Genomic DNA, 18,824 nt, shown 5'->3' with positions numbered 1-18,824 from the left:
ATTGAAAACATAAACCTTTCATTTTTTTTGGTGGGGCCTGCGGGCCGCCCACGGGCTACCCGCAGGCGGCGCGCAAGCTAAACGGGTTTGGGCCAGGCGGCATTTTGAGACAAATTTGCCCGGCCCAACCTGCCCAATTACTTTGCGGCCCGCAGCGGGCTGGCCCGCGGGCGGCCCAAGCCCGCCCGATAGCCACACCTAACTTTCTGGCAAGTTTCCTGTTGTGTTACCAGGAGCGTAGCGGGAGGCTAAACTTGGCTAATTCCCTCCTTGGGGGAGCAAAGCAACCTCTTTGGAGGGTCCCTGCGGGACGGCGTCCCCCCTCCGATAGAGGGACTTATTTAAGTTAGAGCGGGAGGTGGTGGAGTCCATGGAGCCGTCCAGCCCCTCCCTGTACTCGCCAGCCTAAGACATTTACATGGCTTAAACGGCTGCTCAATTTATCTCACGCCTACTGGCGGAGATAGCGGCATACAGGGACTAGAGGGAGGTCACCGACTCCTCGACCAAAGACTCAAGGTCAGAAGGAACTTAGGGCCCAATTATACAGCCATTCTCAAAAAGCTTGCGGTTGGGTACATAGGCCCAAATTTTGGACTGCTATTTTCAGCCTCAAAGCCTGTATAGCCTCTGTATGACAGGCTGCATACAGTAATGTGATTGTAAACAAATCACTACTTTCTTTGTTTTTAACTTTGGGGCCTCAAGGGTTGGACCAATTTTACACTCATCGGACCCTTCGCCGCATCCTCCCCCCCTGCCCTGTGGCCAGCGCGGCACCCTCATCGAGCCAAACGGCCGCCCGAAGGAATTTTGACTGCCTGTACAGTGAGGCTGTACAGGCCTGTGGCTGAAAAAAATATATTTGGCCTCAAGCCCGCAAGCTTTTCGAGAATGGCTGTAAACACATATTGAAGTTTTATTAGGGGGGTTCACGATTGACTTTTGCCAGAAAGATTTTATCACCTCACCAGGAGAGATGCGCAAGCTGCGCAATTAAATTTTAACCTCACCCCAGGAAGGTTTTATGCTGGCGGAGTAACAGAAACGTACTGGCGCTGCCTTGCCCATCACACCATGAACCCGGGCAGGTCAAGACATCAAGACCGGCCATTGATCTCATATGCCCCAATCAATATCATTGGGTCAAGCAGGACACACCCATGCACCTCACTCAATGACCAACCCGGTCATTGGGTGGATACATACTCCACTGGATGAATTTGGGTCATTGAGTGGATCACCACTACCCGGTCATCGAGTGGGTACGCACTCCCCCACTCAATGGCCAACCCGGTCATTGAGTGGATACACACTCACTCAATGACCAATGACCCAAAGGTCATCAAGTGAGTGGGTAACCAATACCCCGTCATCAAGTGGGTACAACTCCACTCGATGATCTGGTTGGGTCATCCAGATCCACTCGATGGCCGGACCGGGTCATCAAGTGGATACACACTCCACTCAATGACCAACCTGGTCATCGAGTGGATACACACTCCACTCAATGGCCGGACCGGGTCATCAAGTGGATACACACTCCACTCGATGGCCAACTCAGTCATCGAGTGGATACACACTCCACTCGATGACGGGTTGGTCATCAAGGAGATACACACTCCACTCAATGGCCGGACCGGTTCATCGAGTGGATACCCGCTCCACTCAATGACCTGGTCCGGCCATTGAGTGGAGTGTGTATCCACTCAATGACCCGGTTGGTCATTGAGTGGAGTGTGTATCCACTCAATGACCCGGTCCGGCCATTGAGTGGAGTGTGTATCCACTCGATGACCCGGTCCGGCCATTGAGTGGAGTGTGTATCCACTTGATGACCCGGTCCGGCCATCGAGTGGAGTGTGTATCCACTCGATGACCCGGTCCGGCCATTGAGTGGAGTGTGTATCCACTTGATGACCGGGTTGGTCATCGAGTGGAGTGTGCATCCACTCGATGACCCGGTCCGGCCATTGAGTGGAGTGTGTATCCACTCGATGAACCGGTCCGGCCATTGAGTGGAGCGGGTATCCACTTGATGACCCAACCGAGTCATTGAGTGGAATGTGTATCCACCCAATGACCAAGTGGGTCATTGAGTGGGGTGTATGAGTGTTTCCAATTGCTGGTATTGGGGACTGTGAGTTTATGTACACTTATGAGTCTAAATTCTTATGGTCCCTATTGGATGACCAGAAATGGTTTACGGTAATTTTATGGCACAAATGTGCACCAGCAAGAAAGATTTTATGGGGTCACCAGGAGCCAAAAAGTCAATGGTGAACCCCCCTATTGTAATTTTTTCCAAACTTGATTGAAAACAGAATCTCTTAAGTTTTTGTGGCAAATACAGGCCCAAATACGTTTCAAAAAAGCCAGGATAAAAAGTAAGAATTATAAACCCGCCACCCACCCAGCAAAATTTAGGACCACTGCTCTGCTCACCGTGCCATGGCCAGCTTGGCAACATAATGAGATGCCCCCAACATGAGGACCAGGTGGCACCAAGGGTCAAACTCATCTCCCAAAGGGTGTTTGATTCTCCCTTGGGATTATTTGGAAACTGATGAACCAACAATGAGAACAGAAGCCCTCCATCCGGGCATGATTGCTCCTCTGTGAGGTCTTTGGGTGCTCTGAGGGAAAGCTGAACTATTCCTCAGCTATGTTGTACATGTGCAGTGTGAGCCGCGGGGGCAGTGGTGGACTGTTGTCAAATCAACACAGGGGCTCAGCTTGCACCCTCAAGAGTGGCACCAGAGAGCAACCAGTGGTTGCTCTGCTGGCCCCACCAACCAGTGGTTGCTCTGCTGGCTCCGCCAACCAGTGGTTGTTCTTCTGGATCCACCGACCAGTATTTGGAGGGCTGTTGGAGTTGTATAATATGTACACTATGTAGCCAAGACCTGCATCACATTTGGTGAATGGTAGCTGAGTTGTACTGTTGGAGTAGTGCATTACAGTGTCCAATACATGCACTGTACGCCTGTAATCTGTTTGGATAACAAATTTTTGGTCCAGGTCATTTGGGATATTTTTGAATCTGTACATAAATGAATTTTGATTTTTTTTCAATAAAATTCCAATCAGTGTTTATAATTTGGCCCTTAGAGCTTTCCCCTCCCAATTGAAGCTTCACGCTCCTCCCCATCCTCCTCTCCCATATCCTGAATTCCCTCCAGCAACCATCCGCTCGCACTCACCCTTTTCCCGGATCAATAATTTTTTGCAACCACCCGCCCACCCTACTCAAGTTCTAGGAAAGGTCTAGCACGTGGGGTCTAGCGCCTTCGCCCACACTCCCTCCGGGGGCTTTCTGCTCCGGGAGGATCCTGTTTGCTGCCTTCTCCCCCCTCAGGGACTTCTCCCTGTCCTGTCCCCCCTCCCGGGTGACTTTGCACAGAAGCGCCACAAGAGCGCAGCACAACGGATCAGGGACCATCCTCCCCCCAACCCACACACAAGAGTCTTGGGAAGTCACTCCCTGAATTCCGGGGCTCTCACCATGTGAGCAGTCAGTAGTGCCAGCGCTACTAGACAAAGAGAGCTTAAGGGAAACGCGCCACAGCCACTGCTAAGGCACTGCAGCGCGGAGGGGCCTAGGGGAACCACCCCAGAGCCTCCTCTGGACCATGTCTGGTGACCTCCCCGAGGCTTCCAGGCGTGAATGGACATGGAGGCCCAACCCGTCTGAACGGTACGGAAGCCCTGGGCGGCCCGAACTTATGTAACAAAGTCCCACACTGCTGCGGGTGTCTGGTCTTTCAAAGCAAGCCTTTGATAGCCCTTGGCAGGAGGGACTATACCGTACCTCCCCATTCTGGTGCACGGAGAATGGGTTTTTCACCCCTCTTTTCATTTTTCACTTTTTTTTAAGTGTAATTTTTGCTTTTGGCATTGTACACTATGACTATCATGATATCTACCTACAAGCATTTTATTTTTATGTTTGTAGTTTGTTTTTCTAGTACTTGTTTCTATGGGGCCAAGTTCTGTGGAGGATGTGGTAATCTTAACAGCTAGGGACAATGAGTTGTGATGTGGATGGGGTGCAACCATTTTTCAGGTTGATTCAATTGGGTAGCGGGTATTGAAATTGAAGATTTTTTATACATGTAAAGAGGACAACCAATAAGTGGGTTGAAGGTTAAATGGGTGGTGTGTAGTTGTCCAAGGGTGGAAGTGTTAGCGGCCAGGGGTTGGGTCCACCGGGATTTGAACACCAGATGTTTCACTCTCTTCAAATTGATTATACTATGTTGTTGCAGGGGAGACACCAAACTTCCATGGGTGATGCCACTGATGGTGACCACTAGGCCACCAGTGGCACACAGCCCACAAACAGGTGACTTAATCTGGATTTTGTCACACAGATGTAATCCAAACTCCAATTCAAACTTGAGCCCTGGGTCAGTCATCACCTGCCATTCTCAGTGGCAGGTGCAAGAGGAAAGCCTCAATGGCCAGTGCTAACCGGTCATCAAGGGGACATACACACCTCCCTTGATGGCCCGTCTGTACTGGCCATCAAGAGGAACACACTACACTCTCTTGATTGCCGCTCAGTACCAGCCAACAAGAGTAAAGCACTAGTTATACTCTCAATGACCACTACTGAATGGCCATTGAGAGGGGATACACATAACCCGTGATGGCCCATCAATACACCAGCCATCAAGAGGTAAACACTCAAGTCTTGATGGCCTGTAATGGCTGGCCATCAAGAGCAAAAAATCTCTTGTTGAAATGTATACACATCCCCCTTGATGGCCCGTCAGTACCGGCCATCAAGACTAACATAATACACTCTCAATGGCCAATAATGACAGGCCATCAAGAGGACATAAAAAACTGTGTTGGATTTTCGTCATCTTGGCCTCATCTTGTCTTGCCTTCTGCCTTCACTCCTCCTCCTGTCAAAATTCCCAGTCCTTGTTGTCATCATCATCTCACCTTATGCCTGCTCATCAGACTGTTTCCTTTTAGTATAGGTCATGCTTTCTCTTGCCGTACTAGCCTTGTTGACTTTGTTCCCTGCCTAGATTAGCTGATTAGCTTCCCTGCTACTGTGTTCTCTTATGCGTGTGCTCTGTGTGTGATTGTTTGTATGTCACCTGTCTGGCCAACCTGACATTCCATCAGGTTCTTTTCTTTTCTATGCATATTCATTGTTGTTCTCACCCACAGCTTGATCACTTGTACATAGTCTATATAAGATAGCCTAGTATCAAGCAATCAAGCCTCATCGGTTTTTTCCTCATTTTGTCCGCACCTCCTTCCTGAGCCAATCCGGTGAGCCATCAACCCCTCACTGCCCTGTCTCGAGCCCTCTGGCTCATCTCTGTGTTTCCTCGTGCTCCGGTCTTCAGTCAAAATCCCAACAACCTGCCATCAAGAGTTTAGTGTTTTCCTCTCCATGGATGGTGTACTGACAGGCCATCAAGGGGTATGTGTATCACCTCTCAATGGCCTGTCCGTAGCGGCAATGCTGCAACAATTACAATACATGTATTGTATAGGCTATACATTGTATTGTATTTTCATGCAGATACATTCAATTACAATAAATATGTTTTGTATTGGTTTCACCAAACAATTAAAATGATACACACACTGTGAAAAAAACTCAAGAAATTGGTGTCAGTTGACATGCCAGATCCAGGCTGATACATTGCTGCATACCTGAGTTTGTCCAGCTTTATTCCAGGTTTAGTCCATGTATTTTTATGGATTAGCTCAGGCTAAGCAAGTATGTTGATACTCTGCTTAGCCACACTAACTTTTTGTGCAGTTATGTACTTGTGAGATGCTCAGCTGGCACAAAGAATTTTATTTTTGGCGGGGTAGGGTTGGTATGAGGGTGCTCGTGGCTCCTTGTATGCATGTCTATAGTATGGGGTATACAGGGTGACACAGGTGAGCAGTAGCACCTTATAAGTACATACCAGCACCCTTGTCAAGTGGCTGGCATCCCTCCAGCCGACAGACAAGGCCGCATAGACCCAACCACGCGGACTAGGAGGAATCCCTCCCAGTCAACAACATGTGTAACACACCAGTCAACCAAAAGTCGTCTGGGAGGGAGGCCTCCCGGACGACGGCCCCATACAACAGTCGTCCGGGAGGGATCCTCCCGGATGACCGCTTCATACACCAGTTGTCCGGGAGGAATCCCTCCCAGACAACAGATACATACAACAGTCGCCGCCTACATAACAGTCGTCCGGAAGGCAATTCCTCCCGGACGACTCCTTCATACACCAGTCGCCCGGGAGGGATCCCTCCCGGACGACTAGGATCCCTCCCGGACAACTACTTCATATATCAGTCGCCCGGGAGGGATACCTCCTGGACGACTGCTTCATACGCCGGTTGTCCAAGAGGAATCCCTCCTGGACAAGGGCCCTACATACATTGAAAGTCGCCGGAATCGAGTGGAATTAGACCCATTCGATGACCGGTGTGTTCAGGTCATCGAATGGGTCTAATACCACTCGATGTCCGACACACACCGGTCATTGAGTGGGTCTGATCCCACTTGATGACCGGCACACACCGGTCATTGAGTGGGTCTTATCCCACTCGATGACCGGCACACACCAGTCATTGAGTGGGTCTTATCCCACTCGATGACCAGCAAACACCGGTCATCAAGTGGGTCTGATCCCACTCGATGACCGGAACACTCCAGTCATCGGGAGGGTCTTATCCCCCTCAATGACCGGCAAACGCGAGTCATTGAGCGGGTACACATACCCGCTCGATGAACGGCACATGCCAGTCATTGAGCGGCACATACTTGCTTGATGACTGGCACACGCAAGTCATCAAGAGGGTCTTATCCCTCTCAATGACCGGCAAACATGTGTGCCGGTCATTGAGTGTACCATCTCGAAGAACGGTCGGTGTGTGCCGGTCATCAATTGGGATAAGACCTGCTCAATGACCGGTGTGTGCCGGTCATTGAGTGGGATCAGACCCATTCGATGACCGGTGTTTGCTGGTCATTGAGTGGGATTAGACCCACTCGATGACCGGTGTGTGCCGGTCATTGAGCGGGTATGTGTACCTGCTCGATGACTGGCGTGTGCCGGCCATCAAGCGGGTATGTGTATCCGCTCAATGACTGGCATGTGCCGGCCATCGAGTGGGTATATTTACCCGCTTGGTGACCGGACTGTGCCGGTCATTGAGCGGGTTGTGTACCGGCTCAATGACTGGCGTGTGCCGGTCATTGAGTGAGTATGTGTACCCGCTTGATGACTGGACTGTGCCGGTCATCAAGCAGGGTGTGTACCCTTTCATCATGTTGACTGAGAGGGATCCCTCCCAGTCTACATAAAAGCTCTGTGGGCTTGTTGACCAGGAAGGTTTCTTCCTGGTATGTAACAAAGCTGAGCATTCAGCTCAGAGAGGTTGTGTTATATATATATATATATATACATATATATACATAGCTCAGACTCAGCTTGGTGTGCCTCAGTATTGTGCACTGCACCAGAGTTCAGTTGAGCAATGTGCAGGAATTCCAGGGTTTACCACCCTGGGATTCATTGGTATGAGCCTTGTATAAATGGGCATTTGAATCGAGTATGCCACATGTCAACTGGCAGCAGTTTCTCGAGTTTTTTCATAGTGATATGTACAGTTTTTGGAAAAAATTGCGATACAGATACATTTATTTTGATATTTTTCCAATACAATACAATACAATACAGTGAAATAAAATTACATGTCACCAGGAAAAAATTTGTGTCAACTGGGGGCAGGTGACATGAAGGAACACAGGATGAGACTCTGCCGCAACTTCAGCACAACTCTGTGCAATGTATTGCTTTACTCCTTTGCACATCAGGGGTGGGTGAGTAATACTGAGTCCACTCATCCACCAACATTGCTGAACTCCTGAGCTTGAATGTTTGAGTTCAGACTTTTGTTCAGCTTCAGGGGGCAAGGATATGTATGTATTTACCCCTTGAGAGCAAGTCTCCGCCGACTATGGGCATGGCCATTGTGTGGCCATTGACACCGCTCAATGGCCAGTGTGTACTGGCCATCAAGCAGGGGCTCCCTGGCTCCGCTCAATGGCCGGTACACACCACCATCCAGCAGGGGCTCCCCTCCGCTCGATGGCCGGTACACACCGGGCATCAAGCAGGGGCTCCCCTCCGCTCGATGGCCGGTACACACCAGCCATCAAGCAGGGGCTCTCCTCCGCTCAATGGCCGGTACACACCGGCCATCAAGCAGGGGCTCCCCGGCTCCGCTCGATGGCCGGTACACACCACCATCCAGCAGGGGCTCCCCTCCGCTTGATGGCCGGTACACACCGGCCATCAAGCAGGGGCTCCCCTCCGCTTGATGGCCGGTACACACCGCCATCCAGCACTTGCCATTGAGTCCATTCTGACCTGGACGCGGCGGGGCAGCCTCCTGGCAGGGCAGGTGCACTGTGCATGCTCGCCGCCCCAGCTTAACATAAGCCCCTTGTTTCAGAGGGAGGCGGGTGAAACACCGCCGGGCCCCTCCCGCGGAGCGATTCAGAGGCTCGCTTTGCCAGGCTCCCCCGGCCCCTGAAACAAGGGGATTTTGTTAGGCTAGCTCGCCGCCCGTGCTTAGCGGCTATGTAAACTCAAACTTGCGGCGGGAGCCATCTTGTTCCTACTCACAGGCTCGGCGCTATGTTGCGGCGCCCAAGGATTCCCAAGAACCCGGGAGGGAGACTCCAAGACTCCTGTGTGAGGTTCGGGGGGAGGTGTGGTTCCCAGTCCGCTAGGGATTCCCCTCCTCACGGCCTTGCATTGGCTTGAGGTCCCCTGAGAGGGATCCCAAGGGCCAAGAAGTGTCCGTAAGGGAGGAGAGGTTTGTAGCTGAGCGGATCCTCCGGGAGCAGGTGCACCCCAGATGGGTGCGAGGGCCAAGGCGTCAGACTACACGCGTGCGTGTGAATCTGGCAATCCCGAAGCACAGCTCATTGATGTACATATGTACATATACATATACATATGTTTTCTGAGCAGAATATGAGCCATGCTAGCGTGAGGACATACTTATGAAGTGAGCTGAACATGAATGAACCTTCTCATCGGAATGAGCAGTACAAGTGGTGGGCTGATTTTCAGAGTGGAGTTGGAATGGAGACCAAACTGGAGATGCCTTCACGTCACCTGCCCCCAGTTGACATGAAAATTTTCCTGGTGTGTATTGTACTTGTTGCACCGTTGGTAGCGGCCATCAAGAGTATAACTAGTTCTTTGCTCTTGTTGGATGGTACTGACTGGCAATCAAGAGAGTATAGTGTGTTCCTCTTAATGGCTGGTACAGACGGGCCATCAAGGGAGGTGTGTATGTCCCCTCAATGACTGGTTAGCACCGGCCATTGAGGGGGTTGTGCTTTCCTGTTGCAACTGCCATTGAGAATGGCAGGTGACAACTGACCCGGGGCTCAAGTTTGAATTGGAGTTTGGATTACGTCAGTGCAACAAAATCTGTTTTTTGTCACCTGCTTGCGGACTGTGCCATCTGGACCCCAAAAAGTTTCCTTTGACCAAAGATCAGCACAAAGTGCTTCAATTGGCACTACTCTACAAGTCCTGAAAAATTGAACAAAACAAATGAACCTTAAGACTGTTACCAATTCTATAACCCAGATTTTCAGAAATTACTCACAAAATGAGAGCACGGACTCTCTGGTTAATACATTGTGTGTTTGACATGCAGCTAGCTTGAGGACCATGCTTGCTAGTCCGGTATGTGGTGGTCATTGAGGGGGCTCAACACTCTCAATTACCGTATGTGCCGGTCATCAAGAGGATAAAACCCTCTCGTCTTGATGAATGGTACAGTACTGGTCATTGAGAGGCTTGAGTCCTCTCAGTGCACCTGTGTCAATCCAATTTTCTTGGTTTTAAACCAAAGATAAATTCACCATTATCTTTGGTTTGGAACCAATGGGAGGGCGGAGCTGGATGGAGCTGAGAAGAGCTGGCCTGGCTAATAAGATACCCCAAACAGCCCTTTGCAGAAAATTTTTTCATAGCCTAGCCAACAGGCAGGTTGCTAGTTCAATCCCCCCTGCCCCCATCCCCAATTTGGGGGTTAGGGGGCAGGTTTTTAGGGGTTAGTTTTAGGGGTTAGGGATTAGGAGGGATGTGAAACAAATGAGCAAAAATGGTCAGAAGCATGTAGTAAACTTGTTTTCCGTGGTTCTGACACAGCTCCTCCCAGCTCCACCCTCCCATTGGTTCCAAACCAACACTGCCAGCATAATTGGCTGGGTTGAGGTTACCCCAGTTAAACTGGGATGATCTCAACCAATTTAAACTTGGTTGATCTCAACTGATGAAATATAAATCCAAGGTACCCCCCTTGGGTTTAAATTTTATTGGATGAGATCAACCCATTTTGAATTGGTTGAGTGCATCCAAGTTAAACTGGGATGACTTCATCCCAGCTAAATATGCTGGGAGTGGAAAGATAATGGCAAATCTATCTTTGGTTTAGAACCAATGGATTGAGTACCCATGTCTCTCTCAATGAAAGGCACATACTGGCATGTCTCTCTCAATGAAAGACACATGCCAGTCATTGGGAGTTTCAAGTCCCCTTGATGGCCGTTCAATCCCATTGTGGTGTTCTGTGCCTGTTGCAATGCCAAAAAGTACATATGCTCAGGTGTTGTGATAGTACAGTTACACACAGGTGAAACCCATTATACAAGGAGGAGCCAGCCTTACACAATAGTCACAACATTTACGTACATACACCCTTTGGTCACCACGGATTGGACGGAAGGATACACAACATGGATACAAGGACAAGGGAGGAGAAAGGAAGGAGGACCAGAGAGAGGCTTTGACCCCCAAATCCTGGAAAGGAGGAGTATTCTAGTTGTGTGAAGAGTGCATGGATGGTGGCTTGGTTACATAGAAACACATTCGGAAGGATATGGAAGGTGGCTTGGGTACATAACAACGCATGACATCAGGCAGTGCAATATATGCAGGCAGATAAGGTGTACAAAGAGTGTCACTGCAGCATAATTACCTCATTGTTTGTGTGGCTGTGCAGTACAGGTGTACATATGCTGTGCAACTGAGATTCCCTCCAGCTAAATTCCCTCAAACACATTCCCCTGGATCTAAAATCCCTCACTCTTCAATATAAAAGAAGCTCTTCTCCCCCCCATAATTTCTCTTTTTTACCATCAACCTATAGAGGTCTGGTCACATATGGTAGTTTAGCAGTAGTAGTCTTGAGTAGCGTAGAGTCAGTCAGTCAGTGAGTGTTAGTGCAGTAGTAGAACCCACAATCAACAACCAACCAACCAACAGCAAAGCAACAACCAACCAACCAACAACCCATTCTCCTTATTAGCATATTAGTAGTAGTAGTAGAAGTAGAAGTAGTAGTACAAATTATAACATCAACAACATTAGAGGAACTTCACCATAACAAACCACGTTATCCATATTTATAACCGGTCTAAAAAGACATTGAATGGGATATTTAGGTTTGATAGAGATTACTATATAAAAGTAAGAGCCATCTTGGAATCTGCCACATTTTCTTAAATATTGATTACAAGACTCTTGGTTATTTGCATAGTACTATTAGAGGGTCAGCTCTTTCAAACCACCCATAGATTGTAATAGCCTTTCAAACTATCATACAATTTATTTCCCCCTCAAAGGAACTTCAATTACCCATCCATCCCTGGAGTCCTACACCGGTCATCAAGAGTGTTGAGTCCCCTTGATGAATGGCACAGACCAGTCATCAAGAGGGTTGTATCCCCTCAATGAATGGTTGATCCTGGCCACCAAGAGTGTCAAGTCCCCTTGATGACTGGCACAGACCGGTCATTGAGAGGTTGTACATATTCCTTTGATGAATGGTCTGTCCCGGCAGCAGTGGGTAGTTTCTTTAATTTACAATATCTGACAGATTTTAGTAAAGTAACTACCCGCCGTTATTGTTATCAGTGATGCACAAAAATTGGCATCACACATAAAGTAACACACAAATCCTTTCAGTAACATTACTGGTAAAGTAACACGTCATCTGCTGGACAACGCGCTATAAAGCAATAAAGGGCCAAATTATCTGTAAAATGACCTTTTATTGTTTGTTATCTTAATCAATATCTGCTGCTCTGCGCACATATAAAGTGTGAGCCTGTGCCTCTAAAGTGACAACAGGACACAAGAGAAATGGGGGACACTGGTTGTATTTCTTGGGATAAAGAACTACAAACAGAGAGTAAGAGAGAAAGAGAAAGAAGAAGAAAGAGAAATATATGATCTGGAGGGGGTCTATCTACTCCTTATAGGAGGATCCTCAAAAGTCAACTTGAATCACCTGGAAAAGTGATAAGGACAGCTGTGCCAGACCAACGAGGGCTACAGCCTCCGCACGCACCAAGGAGACGGTGGGGGGACACAGAATAGTAATACTAATCTGCTCTGATTTTTAGACTGAGTCTAGGATTAACAGAGTAACCTTTGATCTTGAGAAGGGTTGAAGTAAAAGTAATAAAGAGAAGCAATCAAGAGACACAGAGAATAACTATGGATAATCAAGGTTCAAATGAAGAGTATACTTACTGTCAATAACCTAGGCGCCTGTGATGGTAGGTGTACTGGGAGCGTGGTATCCTCTTGTGGGGTGATCCTGGGTTATCTACGGCGTGGTTCTGGGTGGTCTGAAGTCTGTAGATCCTCCTCAGGCAAGGGGGATCCTTACTTCGAAAATTTTCACAGTTTGCTTATGTAATTACATATGTACATGTGGTTTGGCGTGCCTGGTAGCGCGGACACGTCACAACTGCGCATGCGCGCCACAACTCAAGAACTCAGGGAAGGAGTATAGTTACAAAGAATTGGTAAGTTGTAACTAGGGTTAAAATTGCACGAGGAAAAAGAATATGAAGTCAAAATAATGATATCTTTTAAGATGAAAAAGATATGATGTAATTTCATATGTAATAAGTAGAAAAGAGGCAGACATTAGGTCAGCTGTGTTGACTCTAAGGCTGACATAAAGTAACTGCCTTCAAAAAATGGCTCTCCCCCGGTGCAGTATTGATATTGCAGCGCAGTTACCAGTAAAAATAGTGATAACAGCCAAAATTTGTTACGTTATTGTTATTTTACGTGTTACTGTAGCAATAACTACCCACTGTTGGTACCAGTGTGGCAATTTATATAGGCAAGCGGCGTAGAATGTCTGCTCACCGCATAACAAGCAGAAATGCAGTGGGGTGGCTGAGCAAATGCTCAGTCTACATACCAAAACAAGATGATAAGAATGCGTCCTTGTGCGTCTCATATATAAGCTGAGGAAAACCTTGAATGTACCACTAAGAAAGCACGTGGAAAGTTGGAAAACTATGTGGAACTACTCTGAGGGAAGAATAGAGCTGGAGAGGGATAGGTGCTTTAATGGGCTGCCTCTCTGGGACTAGAATGAGTAAACACAAGAACAAGAGTATGGACTCTTGAAGAAAAGATGTGGCTTGGAGATTCCTAGAGGTATGTGTCAATGATACTAATTTCTGCTTAATATGATAAGAGTTCAGGGATATGAAGTTTGTCCAATCCAATTTATTGGCATAAACAAGGCTAATGAAGGGTGAACGATCAAATGACAAGGACAAAGAGGGCAGACTATATACAAAATGTGTAAGGTGGGGAAAAGTGCCAAGTGAAAGTGAGTGGGAAGAATATGAAACTGATTCCTGCAAACAATCAAGAGGGTGGGAGACAATGAAACTGCAAAGGTGGCTGATACAGAAACAGGAAGGGAATAAGAAATACCACAAGTGAAAATACAGCTCATATGGGGGGTTGTACAATGCCAAGGCAGATACATGATTTCATCAGAAAGGGCTGTGGCTTTTACCAAGGGGATGATGCAATACAGGGTACTTCCTGGAGTCTGAGTTCAAACTTTGAACTTGGATGATGGGAAAGCATGGCAGTCTTCTGATCCATGAAATACACCATCAAGATTCCCAGATCCTTATCCGCATCACCTAATCAGACTCTTATCAACCCTCAAGATCCTCATCAGCATCCCTTTACAGATCCTCAACGCCCAAACCCGCCAACAAGTCTCACTGGCATTTTTGTTCAACCCCCTTTCTCTGGTTTTTCTCAGATCTCATTCATCCTAGGACCTCACAGGAAGGCAGGCTCATCACCAATTTCACTTCCAAGCACTGCCTACGGCCTGGCACTGTAGGAGTTCCACAGTGGGACTCATGGACAAACTGGATAGTGCAAACTGACACCAGGTGAACTGGGGCAGTGGAAGCGGACGGCATCAAAGCAGGTGACATTGGGCCGGACACGCCAGGTAGAGACTGGGGTTGGAGGCTTGACAGAGGGTGCGGGAGAACAGGCGTTGGAGAGGTACTAGGCTGGGAAGTGATGCATGTGGAGTTTGGCGAGTGCGGGAAAAGAAGGATGTGGGCGACGTTGGCTGGGAGCAGAGTTATGCGAGTGGAGGGAGTGGAGGAACAGGGACCTTTTGGGGGGCTTTTCTCTCATCACTTCCTCATCTATCATTCTATACTAATAATCTTATGGTATTATTGTAGTTAGGGACATACTTGTGGAGCTTTTGTGTAATGTTACATCACGGAAAGTTTTCACCAGCCAAATCTTACTTACTAGCGGAGTTATACTGTGTGCAAGCGGTGTTGTGAGCCTGAGTCTCTATAGTGACAACGGTGGGCCGCTACACTACACTACGCTACACTACGCTACAGGGCCACTTAGCATTAGCGTAGCGGCAAAATGCGCCCACCCATTTTGAGTAGCGTTAGCGCGCTGTTAGCGCCGCTAAGCTGCGCTATGTTTCAGAGGCGCTAACAGCGCGCCAATTGTTTGTTAGTGTTAGCGCGCCGCTACAGTCGCTACGCTGCGCTACAGCGCTTTTAGCAAAAAAAGGCCTTTTTTCAGCTAAAAGCACTGTGGCGCACCGTAGCGCGCGCTCTTTTGCGCCCTGCGTGTGTAGCGTTAGCGCAATTGCGTGCATCTGCGCTAACGCTACGCTAACAGCTAAATTAGCTGCGCACCCTTTTGCGTAGCGTTAGCGCAGAGAAGGCACAATTCCGCTAACGTTACGCTAAAATTTAGCAGAATTCCGCTATGCTACAGTTAGCGTAGCTGGCCCACCGTTGGTAGTGACAACAGGACACAAGAAAATGGGGGGCAATATTTGAATTTCTTTGGATAAAGAAAATACAAATATAAGAGAGAGAGAGAAAGAAACTGAGCAGATTCAAGATTAAGCAGATGTTCAAGGTTATTCTGGCGGGAATGCACGTCCACTGGCAATGCTACCTCTTCAGAAGAGTGCTGCCAAGCTGTGCTAGAGAGTGCTACAGCCTCCTCTCACCTAAGAAACGTGGAGGGCTTCTGGATTAGACAAGTTTAATCTAGCCCCAATTTTTTAGCTTCCTTCTGGATAGTCAAGGTTCTTTAAAGGGAAACCTATGTGGTTTGTTTCTTGCAAAAACCACAGAAAAAGAATGATGTTAAGCAGGGGCAGCCCTGTGATCAAGTATAAGGCAAAGGCCAGCAAAGAAGAGCAGATCAAACAGACACAGAGTTGTACCTCTGAGATAAACAAGGTTTAGTGAAAGAGGTTACTTACTGTCAATATCCTAGGCACCTGTGACGGTAGGTATACTGGGAGCGTGGTAATCCTGGGGTTATCTGGGGTGTGGTTCTGGTGTGCTGAAGTCTGTAGATCCGCCTCAGGCAAGGGGGATCCTGACTACAAAAATTTTCACAGTTTGCTTATTTAATTTACATATGTACATGTGGTTTGGCGCGCCTGGTAGCGCTGACACGTCACAACTGTGCATGCACGCTACAACCAACAATGGGATGTTACATACGTTACAATATCCAGAGGGATTTTTGTAACGTAACTTCCCACCGTTACCAGATAACGCGTTACCGTTATCTGTAGAAATGGCCCCGACGAACCCGTTGCGGGTATCCGCTATCCGCTCAGCCTGGCGGATACCCGCCAGCGGATGCGGATTTCTGACATCCTGGGAGAATCTGGCGGATACCCGGGTAGCGGAACGTGTATCCGCTCATCCTACAGTCTATGTGAGCCGCACGCAGCTGCGCAGCTCTGAACCGGCTTTCCTGCCCTTGGCCCCCCACCCCCGGGGGTCGCCCAATATCCTGCGTCTCTCAATTCCCGACCGGAAATCTGCCAACACCACATATCCACATATCCCCCAGCAGCCACATCATGAACCGCCGTAAGAGGCTCCGCCAACAACACTCCAAAGACAAAACTCAAAGGCCGGCCGTGGAATCAAACAATGAACAGGATGAAGACAACTCAACCCCAAGTCCTACACCTGCGGGAACCGATATGACTGATGAGCAGCGTCTTGGTCAGTTTGAATAACAACTTCTCTTTTTTCTTTTTTTAGTACATATTTGTTTTCTTACCAAAAAAACTCTCTGAATTTAGAACATGCAAAGAGACTTGCACGTAATCAAGTCAGTTTGGCATATTCTGCTTATCATCCGCCAGAGCTTTCCGATCAGGTCGATAAATTCCGCCGTTGTATGATTGCTTGGAAATGCAAGACGTAAGTGTTTTATGATTTAATTTATGCAAAGTAACAATAGCTAAAGCGATCAATCTCAGGTGTGGTAAAGCTATCAATCAACCCGCGTAAGAATCCTTGTGCAGTAATCTCTCCGCTCATGCCGGCCGATGTTTGAGGAAGCAGCAAATACCCTCACATAACAAGACCCTTGCAGAGGTTGGGGTTTCCGGCACTGGGGAAATTGACTCGCGGGAGGCAGGTCTTTTTTTGGTTCAATTTTTCACACTGATCTGACCTTTTATCTCTCCTTAGGTGTTACAACGATGTGCTATTTGGTGTGCCGAGGGGGCAAACCCATTTTCAGCTTTGGAAGAACCCAGCTTCAAGAAAGTCCTTCATCCGACAATCCTCAAGCATCTCCCAACTCAAAAGATGGTTTCGCAGGCCATTCACATGTTGTACTTGTGCGTTCAGGAGGAATTACGCCGTGAATTAGAGGTATACCTGTTTCTTTTTCATAGCTATTTAGTTGTGTAGAGGTAGTATATGTTGGTACACCTCACACCTGTGGATATAGCTCAACGGTAGAGCAACCCAGCATGCATCGGGGAGATGAGGGTTCGATTCCCCCTGTCCGCACTATTCCTTTTACTCGCTCTACAAGCTGGATAGGATAAAACAATACTGATTGCAATCCCTGTTTTTCAATATTCAGATTCACAAAGGAACACTGTACTTGGGGGTGGATGCGTGGCAGACGCCGAATGGATTTGACATCATTGGAGCGGTGATATACCGTCTTTCAGACGATGGTGCAGGTAAAGTTGGATTAGACGCAATGCCCCTCGACTTTGTGCAGCTTAAAGAAAAACATACAGGCAAGTATTTGGCTCGCATGGTAGAGTTTATTGTTGAGAAGTTTGGCTTGAAAAACCGGGTACAAGCCTCTTTTTTTCCCTTTTGTCCGATGTATCTCTTTCATTTCGTCTTCTAACTCCACCCTTTTGATCTTATTAGATCTGTGGTATTGTTTCCGACAAAGCGGCAAACAGTGGTACAATGATTGGCGAGCTGGCTAAGCTCAACTGGAAGCGCTTCACAGGCGAGGCACAGTGGATACGGTGCTTTGCACATATCCTGAACCTTATTGTCAAGGCCATCCTGCAACCGTTTTCGTGTTTAAAAAAATCCATTCCCGGTGCTTCCGAGTTGGATGATTCAGATGAAGAGCACGAGGCACATGATCTTATTGAAAGGTAAGTGTTTCACTGGCACAAAGTGCCTTCCAGACCACAAATCAGCTTATCCAATGATTGTTTGTGTGAATTTGTGTGTCTGCAGCTTTGGCGACGATGAGAGTGATTCAAATGAAGAGGAGGAGGAAAACAACATTGCGGCACAAGATGGTGATTTAGCAGAAGAGGACAAACTGACTTTGGATGATCTCAAAGACATCAAGGAGGAAGACGACGAAGATGCATATACTTCTCAAATGTGTCGTCAATTGCTCTCAAAGGTCAGCTCAATTTTTTCACTTGCACAACATTCCTCCCTTGATTTTGTTTCAATGTTGCCTAACAACATAATTTTCTATTTCTATCCAGTTTTGTGTGATTGCAACAAAACTGAAGAAATCACCTAATTCTAAGGCCAAGTTCATCACCATTTGCCAAGAAAAACAATGCGAGAAACCGCACAACATCAAACGCGACGTCCCAACTTGATGGAACTCAACATACATTCAACTTAAGAGCATCATCAGATGCGAGGAGGCAATGTAAGTATTTGCTTCATAATTGTTTTCAAGGCAAAAAATCCTGACTTAATGTTTGTGACAGATTCGCGTGGCAACGCGATAAGGAGTTCGGAACCCTCCGCAATGTGCATTTAAATCAGGAGGACTTTGACTTGGCGGCTGACCTAGTACAGGCTCTCAAGCCGTTTTACGAGCTGACCCTTCAAGTTTCATTAGGCTCCTCGGCTTGTGTTTTGGACGTCGTGATGATGATCAATCAAGTCACTGCAGGTCTTTCCGCAGTTATCGGGAATGAGGATGGAAATTACCCTCCCGCTTTACGCAATGCATGTTGTGCGGGGCTTGGGTTGACCAACAAGTATTATTCACTAACTGATTGTTCTCCTATTTACCAAATAGCAATGGGTGTGTTTTTTTGCCAATCAAATCTAATGTTTCAGCAAATCACGTTTTGAACTAATCACTACCTTTTATCTGAAA

The sequence above is a fragment of the Puccinia triticina genome, chromosome 15A (genome assembly GCF_026914185.1).
Source record: "Puccinia triticina chromosome 15A, complete sequence".
Classification (NCBI taxonomy): Eukaryota; Fungi; Basidiomycota; class Pucciniomycetes; order Pucciniales; family Pucciniaceae; genus Puccinia; species Puccinia triticina.
Note: the sequence above shows the minus strand (reverse complement) of the source record.